We start from the raw sequence: 12,793 nt of genomic DNA, 5'->3' as shown, positions 1-12,793 counted from the left end.
AGGACAACAAACACCCAGATGAGCTTCCCTGAGATGATGTTTGACAGTTTGTGCAGAGATTCTTCAGTTGTGCAAACCCACAGCTTCATCATCTGTCCGGGTGGCTGTTCTCAGACAATCCTGCAGGTGAAGAAGCCGAATGTGGAGGTCCTGGTCTGTTATGGTTACATGTGGTCTGCGGTTGTGAGGCCGGTTGGACGTACTGCCAAGTTCTCTAAAACGACATTGGAGGCGTCATATGGTTGAGAAATTAACCTTAAAATCCCTGGCAACAGCTCTGGTGGACATTCTTGCAGTCAGCATGCCAATTGCACGCTCCCTCAAAACTTGAGACATCTGTGGCAATATGTTGTGTGACAAAACTGCATATTTTAGAGTGGCCTTTTATTGTCTCTAGCACAAGTTGCACCTGTGTAATGATCATGCTGTTTAATCAGCTTCTGGATATGCCACACCTGTCAGGTAGATGGATTATCTTGGCAAAGGAGAAATAAGCTTTTTGTGCGTATGGAAATTTTATGGGATCTTTTATTTCAGCTCATGAAACATGGGACCAACAATTTACATTTTTGTTCAGTTTAGATTAGATTATATGTATTTATTTAAAAAAAATATATATGAATGATCTTTAAAAGAAATAAACAGCACAGTCTGCTCCAATACAGTACATCTAATGAATTAAACATTTTGACAGCCAGCTGCCTTTATCAAGATTTCTGATCAGACATTCTGATCTTCAGAACAGTCTTCGACTTACACCGTGCTTTGTCCTATCCTTCGCCAAGCTCTGCTTTCTTGACAGTCTAAGAGGAAACCAGGTATTAATATAAAGTTAGGCTTCAATTTTATAGAAAATGCCTCTGTTAAATACACATGTATGTTATTAAAGTGATGCTAATGCAATTATTATTTGTGGTTCTGAAAATATCCTCAGCCCACAGTGCTCTTTCATATTCCTAAAACATACCTGTAGATGTCTCTTGAGGCTCCCAGGAGGCAGGAGATCTCTTCAAGGGTCTGAGCAGAGTCACTCCAAGCCTTCCACCTGGGCCCAGAGGTGTTTCTCAAAGTGGTTCCTGGGACAGAGGTTTGTTGGTGGGGAAGCATTGCTGTGTCACTATTGTTCCATTTTCTTCAAATTAAATTATTTATTAATTTGGGCAAATTACCCTGCACATGGATGATGTCCACCTGGATGGTCAGTTTCCTGGGCCAGAGGTGGGGGCAGTCCCTGGTTGGGTCCTGAGCCAGTCTTCCATCTGGGGGCTGAATGATGGCCTTCCTGGTTCTCACCTGGTGGGTGTTATTCATCCCACACTACCAGTAAGGCTTAATCACTTATTGGGCCAAAGGTGTTGTTAGAAGCATTTACTGGGTCACAGTAGGAACCAGTTCCTGGGTCAAAGGTGTTCTGGTTGGGGCCCCCCTGGTCCTCTGGTGGTGCGGTGGCATTGTGGTGGTCTCGTATAGCTGAATGACAAAATTGTCCACTTCCGTGAAGAGGTCCCCCTGCAGGGACAGGGTGCTGGCCCATTGTTTGGGGACCATGAGAGGCATCAGGGTGTTCTGGAGGGCCTCAAGATCTAGAGGCTTGATGTTGAAGATCATCAACAGGACAATAAAGCAGAAAACAAATCTGGAAATTATCATCATGTCAATCAAACCGTAGAGAAAATAAAATGGTAACCACACTCTAGAGAGGTAGCCGAGTTGTGATTCTTGTTTGTGGCGAGACTTGCTTGTTTCAATGTTTACTGGAGTGATATCATGGTGCTGTTATGCATTTGTTTATGACCTCACAAATGGCAGCCATCCCCTCGTCTCCTAATGATCTAGAATGGTGAGGAGATGAAGTGATGGCTGTCTCTGTGACTTCATAAAAGATCTTGGATCTGATCCAACAACACACAAACCACACATGCAACAGGGTGGATTTTCATGACATTTTGGCACTCTGTGGTATGTGTGATACTAGTCTTTAATAAGTCAAAATGCCTGTTGCTGTTGGATAGCACCTGATGAGGTTCAGTATAACACTGAACAATAAACTATCAGTAATATAGCCCATGTCATAAGTATGACTATAACTATGCCACTACAGGCTACATCTACCTATCTGTACAGTGAATGCCATCAATGCTAATACCTGTATCCAATAGGTATAAAGGTGTTAAACTTTCACCCTACTCAAAGGTTGATTTGTAATTCAAGCATCCTGATTTCTGAGGTGTTGTCGCCTCTGCACTTGGTTGAAATAATGCAAGACTCTGCAAGGTGTTAACCCAAGCCATAGACTGTTCTCTCTGCCACCGCACGGCAAGCGGTACCAGTGCACCAAGTCTGGAACCAACAGGACCTTGAACAGCTTTGACCCCCATGCCATAAGCAGTGGTGTAAAGTACTTTTTACTCCATACATTTTCTCTGACACCCAAAAGTACTTGTTACATTTTGAATGTTTAGCAGGACAGGACAATTGTCAAATTCACACATTTATCAAGAGAACATCTAAGGTCATCCCTAATGCCTCGGATGATCTGGAGGACTCACTAAACACAAATGCTTCGTTTGTAAATGATGGCTGAGTGTTGGAGTGTTCCCCTGGCTATCTGTAAATTTAAAAAAACAAGAAAATTGTGCCATTCTGGTTTTCCTAATATAAGGAATTTAAAATTATTTTTACTTTTTATTTTGAAGTATATTTGAGCAATTACATTTACTTTTGATAGTTAAGTATATTTAAAACCAAATAGTTTTTTTTACTTTTACTCAAGTAGTATTCTACAGGGTGACTTTCACTTAGGTCATTTTCTAATATGGTATCTTTACTTTTACTCAAGTATGGCCATAAGACTGCTAAACAAGACTGCTAAATAGCTAATCAAATGGCTACCAGGACTATCTGCATTGATCCTTTTTTTGCACTGACTCTATCCCGCCCCACCACACACACTCACTCACTCACTCACCACATACGCTGCTGCTACCGTCTAGTCACTTTACCCCTACTTATATTTACATAGCTACCACAATTACCTTGTACACCTGCACATCGACACGGTACTCCCTCTATATAGTCATGTTACTTTTTACTCGTTATTATTCACTGTGTATTTATTCCTCTTGTCAATATTTTCACATTTTTATTTTTGCATCTTTATATTAACTCTACATTGCTGGAAAAGGACCCGTAAAGCAAGCGTTTCACTGTCAATCAACACCTGTTGTTTACGAAGCATGTGACAAATAAAATTTGATTTGATTTGTGGCACAACTTTTCCACCATTTTACAGACTTATACACCTGTAGACGCACTGTTATACCAAATGGTGGCAGCATTTCTGCGGTTTTCTAGAGCAGACGCAAAATGACATTCCTAGCTGACCTGTTATGTTTTAGACCTGATGTGGAGGACTCATAAAAACACATTTGGGACCACTAAAATAATGTGTTAGAGGCAGCTTTTGTCAGTGGCCTATTGTTACGATTTCCTTTCAAATGATGTCTAATAGGTTATATTAATTGGTGGCTATACTATCATAATACAGTAAGCTACTTTGAAGTTCATCTATTTGCGGGTGAGGTGACGGATGTAACCAAATCTCTGCATTTGGTAACTAGTCGACTTTTTAAAATGGGGCTTGTTAGGCTAGATGTGTCATTCACAAATAATTCAGTGACGTTGCGGTTTAATAGAAAAGTTTACGTCGATTTACACGAAATCCACAAGTTCTGAGTCCCCCTGATACACCGCCCCATGCCTGCATCATAGTGTGCTGTGCTCTTGAATCGCTGAAGGGTGGAGTTTGTACCACCGCCTCTAAAGAACGGGACTAGGGAGGGAGTTGAAAAATCACTATCTGACATTTACCAGCATTTAGAACACAATTTCTCCTGGGGAAAGGGATTTAATTTCGATATTGCACCTTTGAAAGCGGGAAATCTTCGCAGGAAGAGGAACTAAGAGGTGAGTCGAGATACAATGTATGTGTTTTAGGTCAGAACTATGCCTGACTGCGCGTGACGTCAAGTCCGATTTTGAAGTTTTCAACTCCTCCATTCTCTAAACTTCACCGAGTTATGCACTTCGAATAGTTTGAGGGCCGAATAGGGTAACTATTGACAAATCTTTTAGAGCAGTAGCCTAGTCGTAGCTTATATCGAGAGAAAAAAAGAAAAAAGATTTTGAAACGACCATTTAACAATACGTAAACTGAGCATTCTAACGTTACTTCGATTTCCGGAGCTTTGTAGCTAGAGAAGTGTTTTAATACGGAAGCGAAACAGTGCCTCAAGGCATGAATACATGCATTACAGATCAGTTCTTGGCCTATTGCTCGTAAATATAGAAGAAAAAAATGAAATTATATTCATTAAACACATGGCACGCTGTACATTTTGGTATGCAGTGAATTTGCCCTACAATCGTACAACTAGGTCAGCCTACAATCCTTGCCAAATGTAGCCATGTCACGTCCTAAATCTCTAGACTACATTAAGGTGTGTTACTTTGTATCATTCGCGCTGTTGGTTGGCTCAGCCACTGTCATCACCACTACCTACATTCATATTCTGGCCAGCCAGACTGAGTTGGGTAAACTGTCTGTAAACAGTTACCTCACTTGACTGGTCGTTATTAAAACTTTACATGAAGCCAGAATATGGTATCCAACCTGTATGAAAATGTGTCTATTTGGCTTCAAATAACAATATGTAGTTAACAGCAGTCATTGCGTAACCCAATGCCTTTTGCACCCTTGATTTGTCTATAGAGAAGCTTACCTAACACAGATTCACATTTCAAATAAGTTTTCCATGGTCTAGCTTTGGTTGATTAATCTTTTCCCATTGTTGTAGTTTGGATTGCCTTAACTTCTTCAATAATGTTTCAAGGCCTCGTGTGTGTGTGTGTGTATTCTGCAGTTGTCAAACAAGCTACAGAAAATATGCAGCCTCTGGGTGTGAATTCCAACACCAAGATGGGGTGTGGTGTCACCATTTCCGTGTGACAGAACAAACTATGTAGCTGTGGGGACACATGTGCCTCAGGAGAAATGGAGCCAATGAATAGCTAGCAATGTGATTGATATATGCTTGCAGGTGAGGGATTTGATAGGGCCTAGCTAGACTCAGCAGTTTTCAGGTAACGCGGCAGGACATGTTTCCTGTTGCTACATGTAAATGTTCTCTGGGAAGGCAGTAAGGCACACAGTGGACTTCAGAACAGAACAGCACTTCTACATTCTTGCTACATGGGGGAAAAAAACATGTTATTGATGTGATTTCCTTCTAGATTTTTCTGGCATTTTAGTTTTCTGGTTTTGTACAGTCTACTCCGTTTTCTGTGTTTTTTCTGCAATGTGTCGACACCTTAACCTGATTTTATTACAATGCGTCTTACTGTTAGGACACGTGCAATGCTGAGTTCTACAAATTGTCAACTAGTAAATAAATTGGATTAAACAGTTAACTGTTTCAATGAAAAAAGAATGACGGGAAGTGCACACATACCCTAATTATTAAAGCCAACAACCACTGTCCTTGAGCAGCGCACAGTCACTCATCACAGCCGTGTGACAGTTGGTGGGGAGGGGAACGGGTGCCATTGAGAAATTGCTCATGACACAGCAATAATTATAATTTATTTGAGGCTAGCCTAGGCCAGTAGTCGGTCTTGTGTGACTCTGATAGTGTCAGAAGCTTGGTTTTGCCTGAGGCTCTCGACTGTTTCACTGTTACTCTTTAATCGGTGGTTGAGAGAGCATTCAGTTCAATCATGTCTCTGTGCTTGTATTGTGAATTGAATTCTGTTTTGAATGTGTGCCTCGTTCAGGTTATTGAAAGAAACAGTCATTGTTGAGCAACAGGGAGGGTAAAAGTGTTTTCACAAAATGTCAGTTGTCATGTTTGTACTTATCTGGTTATTTCATAACGAACACAAGTAAGTGTTTATAACATAAAACAAGTGGATGTTGTAGTCTAACCATCATAGCTGAAAATGGTCCATCCATAACACTCATGTTCGGCTATTTGATGTTTCTATGATGGAAAATTCAAAAAGCCAACAAAGGGCCCACTAGTCATTTCAGCATCAGATTTAGATATTTTTTGTTTTTCTGTGGCCCAGAAGCCAACAAAAAAGCCTTTATTAAAGACAGGATGCCAAACAGAACTTCATGTATCTATTGAACACTGAGAGGCTCAATAGACGAGTTGGTGCATCGGCAATGAGGAGTTGAGTGATTCAGCCCAACAGCATGTTTGCTTTATTTCCATGCCTATTTTAATCTTGTAAAGCTATTGTCAGTATCAGAGGTTAGTCTGGATGCATTTTAAACTATCACCTTGCTCCTCTGTCATGGAGCCTCAAGGCCATCTAGGATTGCACTTACTAGTCATTCTATTTCTATGGCGTGTACTGTGCATGTTCATCATGAATTATGTCACTGGTGTCTGCTGATCCATTACTCGTCTGATTCTTTACATGGCTTAGTTTGTCTGAAGGTATTCATAAGAGATCACACATGAAGCAATGTATTGTACATATATTTTTTTTTAAATAATAGAGCCCCTGTTGCAAGTGTCTGTCAGTGCATTTTGATCCAGGTGTTACAGAACCCGGAAATGGGCTATGTCCTAAATGTGCCCTGTACTTTCTGCCCAGAAATTGTAAAACAGCTACACAGTTTCTTTTCAACTTTGATATAGACTTTGAAAGTGAAAGCCACTCAATGGCCTCCATTGCCACTCCATTAAAGTGTGAATGGCAATGCATTATACTGCCGACGACCATAGCCAGGTCTGCCTCAGACAAAGCCAAGGCTAGGACCAGCATGTGCCACAGACTCTCCCCTGGGTAACAAGGTTGCTATTGAGGGCCACAACTGTGTGGTATTGTACTGGGCTCTGGGGGAATGAAGGCCTCCTTTGTCCTCAAGGGCGTGTGGGTGCTGCAGGAGAATCCTGCTGATTCCTCAGCAGCAGAGAGGTGGGTACGGGCTGATGTTTCTCCTAGGTACAGATCAGTTTCATGAATCCTAACCTTAACCATTAGTGGGGAAAATGAAAACTGTCCCAAGATCAGTGTCTAGGGGCACCTTCACACTACACAAGAAAGGTGCACTGTGGGAGGCGCCCCTGCTCCGCCTCTGGATCAAGCCTGGTCCCAGATCGGTTTATAAACAGGTGACCATAGATGTTTGCTATACGGCACTAACATCTGGGACCAAACTACACTGGTCTCTCAACATATCTGGGACCGGGCTACTCTGGTCTCTCAACCAAACTGGGACCAGGCTACTCTGGTCTCTCAACATATCTGGGACCAGGCTACTCTGGTCTCTCAACATATCTGGGGTCTGACTATTCTCATCTCATGGCTCCCATCTGGCCTAGACACAGTCATGTTGGCAGGAACCTACTCATATACAGGGACCTACTCCTATACAGGGACCTACTCCAATACAGGGACCTACTCCAATACAGGGACCTACTCCAATACAGGGACCTACTCCAATACAGGGACCTACTCCAATACAGGGACCTGCTCCAATACAGGAACCTACTCATGCAAACAACAAATGTCTCTGAGCAACTCCAAGGACCTATATATCGGCCTAACAACACATTCTTCAGCGGTTAATAGTCATTTATGATTCTCCTGTCAACAACTGCAGCATCTTTAAGACGCATCAAACCCAATGCCCTGCATTCACTCAATCATATACTATATGTTTTATGTTAAACTTATGGATGTGTAATGTAGTTATTTTTAGGGCAATTATAGCAATGAGCTCCTACTGCAGAAATATCTTTAATCCTATGGACAGGAAACATAACTTCCCAAGGGAGAGACATGGCTCTGGATTAGGCCTAGCTGTTAGAATCACTCAAGGGTTCCACTGCTGCAAGATAATGTGTAAGGGTGCTTGCCAGCTAAAATATTGTGGTATTTCTTTTGCTGTAGAAATGGCAGTTAAAATGGTAGAACCGCCCTTGTGGTGGTGCAACATACTTCTATTTCTGTTGGTACTCCATTTATAACTGTTTTGTCTTAAGTTAAACCTGCTAAGGTCACATAAGTTTTGCCTCCAAGATGTGCTCGAAGCACCCATTTGACACGGCAGCTTGTGACTGAATGGTTGTTTGTTGACAGGCGTTTGTACAGGTGAGTAATCCCATTGACAATGGCAAGTATGCATGTTCTCAACAATGTTTTCTCTCTAAATGTTTTGACATTGTCTGTCCAAACAAACTGAAGGGATTCATTCTCTCGAATGGTAAATACAAGCAGGAGAGAAATATTGCAACCTTTTTATTTTATTTTTTGCACTTTTTTTTCTAGACACTTTTCCTAGACAGTAACATTTCATACAGCTTTTCAACCTTAAAGATGTTCAATTTTAGGTCTAGATCGTCTGTCCCTTTTTTACATATTGACCACTTGTTTTTAACATCTGATAGACCGTTAGTCAACAATTGTGTTAACCAGCCACACTATCAACTACATTCGTACAGTTTCCCCCCCCCTCTTCCGTTGGTTCCTTTTTGTGGGACAATGTCTGTGCGCACAGCTATTGAACTGTATTTCGGCGGGTGTCAAAGTCAGTGTAGGAGGAGGTCATTCACCACTTTTTTTGGAAGGGTCACTGATAACCATATTTGATATCTTGAACACTACGGCGGGTAGCCTAGTGGTTAGAGCGTTGGGCTAGTAACCGAAAGGTTGATGGATTGAATCCCCGAGCTGACAAGGTAAAAATATGTCGTTCTGCCCCTGAACAAGGCAGTTAACCCACTGTTCCCCGGTAGGCCGTCATTGTAATTAAGAATTTGTTCTTAACTGACTTGCCTAGTTAAATATGAAAATATTTACTCTGCAAAATAATAAGGCTGGGAATTGCCAGGGACCTCACAATACGATATTATCACCATACTTAGGTGCCGATACGATATGTATTGCTATTGTCACGATTCTATATGTATTGTGATTCGATCCTGGGATTTTATTGCGATTTTGATGATCCAAACTAATTGCTCACTATATGTCTGCTGCAGAGAGACAAGAGACAGCATGAGAACTAGTTTTGGTCAGTCAGGGAAATTAGTCCTGAAAACAGGCTGGCTCAGTATTTAAAAAGAAGATTGAGAACAAGCTATAGGATGAAAAATATTGGAGTTTTGGCGCCGGTACAGGCGACTAGCGCTGGCCAACGCTACCTACCGTAGCAAAACATTAAAAAAAATAAAAAAAAGTTTATACTTGAAGTCATATCAATATATCGTCCCAAAATAATATTGCAATATGCAACTGTATCGATGTTTTCACCATCACTATAAAATCAACAATAATTTTTTTCCCGCCACATACAAATGGACAGGCTCCCTTGGTTTAAATAGGCGTGTTACCGCTGAGCGTAGATATCACGGTAGATGTCTAGACTTCTAAGCAGCATGGGTCTTGCAGTTAAATGTTATATTTAGGCCAGGAATCTTTTTGAAGTTGCCATGTTAGCCCACACCTTAAGGAAGGGTTCTTGGTAATCTCAGAGACCAAATAAGAAAAGCGGAGAGATGAATGGATGAGGGTAATACAGAGGAACAGAAAGAGAGAACCGGTATGGCGTTAGGGAATGAGATCTGATCTGCTATGTTTTGTGATTCATTTCCCCTTTTCATCATTTAAAGTCTCACCTTCTGTTTTGGTAAAAGACTCCACTGAGACAATGTTACTCCCAATCATCTTTTGCAGAATACACAAACATATAATTTGGACAGTTTGCAGACTGTTAAAGAAAATGTATGAAATCTATCCAGCCATATCTCAACATTAAAAGGCACAGTCGAAGCTGGCCCTGGCTGTTACTTTGCAAGTTCAGATTGTGTATAACTTTGGAGAGAAAAAAGATTGACTCAAGGCAAAAAATTATGATCTCACTCACAACGGCCATTTGAATCCACTGTGAAATATACCAGAACAGGAAATGTGTATTTCAAATGCTGGCTGCTCAAAATGATGGAAGTGAACATGACCTTTTTTGAGAACCTGAATATCAAATTCAACAGTGAAGATCTATTTATGAAAATAGCAATGTGGAAGTACAGGACTATTGCATTGTGGGCCAAAATTGCACTTTGTATATTTCATAGCTGATCTTAATTTGAATAGTCTAAAACAGTGGTGTTTCACAGTGTTTGCCAAACTCCCCATTTGTGCAGAATTGAATGAATGTCTGTTTACAACAGAATTTTTTTTTTCTCAGGGTTTACTCCAAGAGCTTTGATCAACAATGAACTGTACGTCAGTGGTTGAACTGTGCTGAGTGTGAGTTGTACTGCTACTCATATCCAGTGATTTTTGTATTTGCATTACACCTACCGTGATCACTTCTGGCTATTCAAAGCAGGTGAAAGATAACGTCTTGGTCATTTCCTAAAGCACCGTCTAGGCTGGTGGATGTCTTCCTGGATAGCACAATTATACGTATCCTCCCGGGGAATTACTGTATATGTGACGTCAACCAACTGAGTGCATGAGTCAGAGAAAAGGTAGGTTTTGCAAGACAATGCAACTTCGTATCACTGTCATGTTTCTCTGATGCTACATCCTCACAAACTAGAATATTCCATTACAACCATTTGAGATCGATTGAAGCCAAATATTTTGTAAGATGTAAGAGCCAGACAGAGTTAGCTCAGTAGCTCATTTCAATAATGGAAGGGGAACATTGAAAAGTGAAGGGATGTTCATGCTGTTGCATTGTCCCAGCTAGTCTCTGCCATTAGGCCTTTTCTGAAGTCAGATCCACAGTGACCCCTGGCACAGTGACCACATGGCCTCAGGATGTTCTCCCTGGACAGCCATTCAGAGCTTCCCCTGAGGAAGCCCCATGGGCGGGAGACTGGCAACGTCAACAGGAAAGTCATGAAGAACCTTTACAGCCAATAAAATAGTATCAGGACTGCTCCCATCCATCTTTGATATCAACTCTGTACTAGAGGTCGACCGATTTATGATTTTTCAACGCCGATACCGATAATCGGAGGACCAAAAAAAGCCGATACCGATTAATCGGACGATTTTTATTTAAATTTTTTAAATTTGTAATAATGACAATTACAACAATACTGAATGAACACTTATTTTAACTTAATATAATACATCAATAAAATCAATTTAGCCTCAAATAAATAATGAAACATGTTCAATTTGGTTTAAATAATGCAAAAACAAAGTGTTGGAGAAGAAAGTAAAAATGCAATATGTGCCATGTAAGAAAGCTAACATTTAAGTTCCTTGCTCAGAACATGAGAACATATGAAAGCTGGTGGTTCCTTTTAACATGAGTCTTCAATATTCCCACGTAAGAAGTTTTAGGTTGTAGTTATTATAGAAATTATAGGACTATTTCTCTCTATACCATTTGTATTTCATTAACCTTTGACCATTGGATGTTCTTATAGGCACTTTAGTATTGCCAGTGTAACAGTATAGCTTCCATCCCTCTCCTCGCTCCTAGCTGGGCTCGAACCAGGAACACAACGACAACAGCCACCCTCGAAGCAGCGTTACCCATGCAGAGCAAGGGGAATAGCTACTCCAAGTCTCAGAGCGAGTTACGTTTGAAACGCTATTAGCGCGCACCCCGCTAACTAGCTAGCCATTTCACATCGGTTACACCAGCCTAATCTCGGGAGTTGATAGGCTTGAAGCACAGCGAAGAGCTTCTGGCAAAACGCAGGAAAGTGCTGTTTGAATGAATGCTTACAAGACCGCTGCTGCCTACCACCGCTCAGTCAGACTGCTCTATCAAATCATAGACGTAGTTATAACATAATAACACACAGAAATACGAGCCTTAGGTCATTAATATGGTCAAATCCGGAAACTATCATCTCGAAAACAAGACGTTTATTCTTTCAGTGAAATACGGAACCGTTCCGTATTTTATCTAACGGGTGGCATCCATAAGTCTAAATATTCCTGTTACATTGCACAACCTTCAATGTTATGTCATAATTACGTAAAATTCTGGCAAATTAGGCGGCCCAAACTGTTGCATATACACTGACTCTGCGTGCAATGAACGCAAGAGAAGTGACACAATTTCACCTGGTTAATATTGCCTTCTAACCTGGATTTATTTTAGCTAAATATGCAGGTTTAAAAATATATACTTCTGTGTATTGATTTTAAGAAAGTCATTGATGTTTATGGTTAGGTACACATTGGAGCAACGATACGCACCGCATTGATTATATGCAACGCAGGACACGCTAGATAAACTAGTAATATCATCAACCAGGTGTAGTTAACTAGTGATTATGATTGATTGATTGTTTTTTATAAGATAAGTTTAATGCTAGCTAGCAACTTACCTTGGCTTCTTACTGCATTCGCTTAACAGGCAGTCTCCTCGTGGAGTGCAATGTAATCAGGTGGTTAAGAGCGTTGGACTAGTTAACTGTAAGGTTGCAAGATTGAATCCCCCAAGCTGACAAGGTAAAAATCTGTCATTCTGCCCCTGAACGAGGCAGTTAACCCACCGTTCCTAGGCCGTCATTGAAAATATGAATGTGTTCTTAACTGACTTGCCTAGTTAAATAAAGATTAAATAAAGGTGTAAAAAAAAATGTTTTTTTGATCGGCCAAATCGGTGTCCAAAAATACCGATTTCCGATTGTTATGAAAACTTGAAATTGGGCCTAATTAATTGGCCATTCCGATTAATCGGTTGACCTCTACTCTGTACCACCTACATTTACAGGTCACTTTGTTAAAAGGTGGACTAAGC

The 12,793-nt window shown here is 40.8% G+C and overlaps 1 protein-coding gene across 1 annotated transcript in view; it reads left to right on the top strand.

The window, feature by feature from the left end:
* The first annotated feature begins 3,808 nt into the window (after window positions 1-3,808).
* LOC120026163 (talin-1-like) overlaps window positions 3,809-12,793 on the top strand; it is a 156,274-nt gene continuing 147,289 nt past the window's right edge. Inside the window, exon 1 of the mRNA XM_038970989.1 lies at window positions 3,809-3,966. The gene's annotated coding sequence lies outside the window, so the exon portion shown is untranslated. The remainder of the gene's footprint in view (window positions 3,967-12,793) is intronic.

The sequence above is a fragment of the Salvelinus namaycush genome, chromosome 31 (genome assembly GCF_016432855.1).
Source record: "Salvelinus namaycush isolate Seneca chromosome 31, SaNama_1.0, whole genome shotgun sequence".
NCBI lineage: Eukaryota > Metazoa > Chordata > Actinopteri > Salmoniformes > Salmonidae > Salvelinus > Salvelinus namaycush.
Note: the sequence above shows the minus strand (reverse complement) of the source record. Positions and strands in the feature narration are given on the sequence as shown.